A 1,161-nucleotide genomic window follows, 5' to 3' on the forward strand; every position below is an offset into this window, starting at 1 on the left:
TCAGAGCATTTCAGATTTGTTTCTTCGTATGACCCATTGTGGAATTCTGCAGTCACCTCCATTGGTTAAAAAAGTAGCTTCTCTGATGGGTGGTGTATGTGATTATTTGTAACTACAAGGCTCTATATTTACTTCATGGTAAGACATTTCACTTATCTAGAGGTTTGAGTGAGGTAGGATTTTCTGTCAGAGCTATGTTCTGTTCTGCCATGTTTATGGAAGCATGACTAAAATGGGAGTGCTAATTGAACTGGTCATATAAATATAAAACCACGAGTTACAGCAGCCATTATGACAATGCATGGGAAAGAATCACCGTCTTCCTACACATGTGCATGTGCTTCGCTATGTCTGTGTGTGGTTGTGTGCCTGTGTGTATGTGTGCGTGTGTTTATGGTATGTGTCTTTGTCTGTGTGTGTGTATGTGTATGTGTGTGTATGCGTGAATCTTTTTCTGTGTCTGGGGATGTGTGTGTGAGTGTGCTTGTGTGTGTGTGTGTGTGCATGTATGTGTGTGTTTGCATGTGTGTTTCTGTGTCTGTGTTTGAGGGGGGTGTGCGTGTGTGTGTCTGTGTGCTGTTCTGTTCGGTTAATCAAGAAGTATGTTCTTCCTGTTTCTTTCACATTATAAAAGTTGTAGAAAAACATTCAGCAATCATATTTAACTATTGAAGAATACGAGAAACTCCTTTGTAAATCTCTAATGTTAGTTAAACTAGGAAGTCATCAACCCAAGAATTCAGAGAATTTTGTAAATGGTTCCCTCATGTTTGTTAAAGACATTACGTTTTCTTCATATTTCAGTGAAGCAAAATGAGAGAAACCAGTAAAACCTCCACGGAGAAACCTTATACTGACACGTAAGTTCTTTACGTGGGAATGTTCTAAGCGAACTAAAGAGTAGAAATTTTTAGTTCAAAAAGGAAATAAGAAAATGAAGTGTAAAGTGCAGTTCTATTGTTTCTTTTTCTGTTTTAAGATCATATTTTATTGATAGTTTGAGAATTCAGACAGTGTCCTTCCCATTCTCCTCTCAGGCCCTCCCCCGTTCTGTACTACTGCAGCCACCAGTAGTATGTCATGTTTAGGCCTAGCGCTCTACAGTCTCTTCCTCTCTAAACACAGACCGCTAGCCAGCCACTGTGTCACCTTCCATGTGCC

The 1,161-nt window shown here is 39.6% G+C and overlaps 1 long non-coding RNA gene across 1 annotated transcript in view; it reads right to left on the bottom strand.

The window, feature by feature from the left end:
- Positions 1-964: 964 nt before the first annotated feature.
- Positions 965-1,161, bottom strand: part of LOC115068187 — a 1,664-nt gene continuing 1,467 nt past the window's right edge. The window contains exon 2 of the long non-coding RNA XR_003847567.1: positions 965-1,149. This is a non-coding gene — a long non-coding RNA (uncharacterized LOC115068187). The remainder of the gene's footprint in view (positions 1,150-1,161) is intronic.

This window comes from Nannospalax galili, unplaced genomic scaffold (genome assembly GCF_000622305.1).
Source record: "Nannospalax galili isolate Female #2095 unplaced genomic scaffold, S.galili_v1.0 scaffold1588, whole genome shotgun sequence".
In the NCBI taxonomy this organism is placed as follows: Eukaryota; Metazoa; Chordata; class Mammalia; order Rodentia; family Spalacidae; genus Nannospalax; species Nannospalax galili.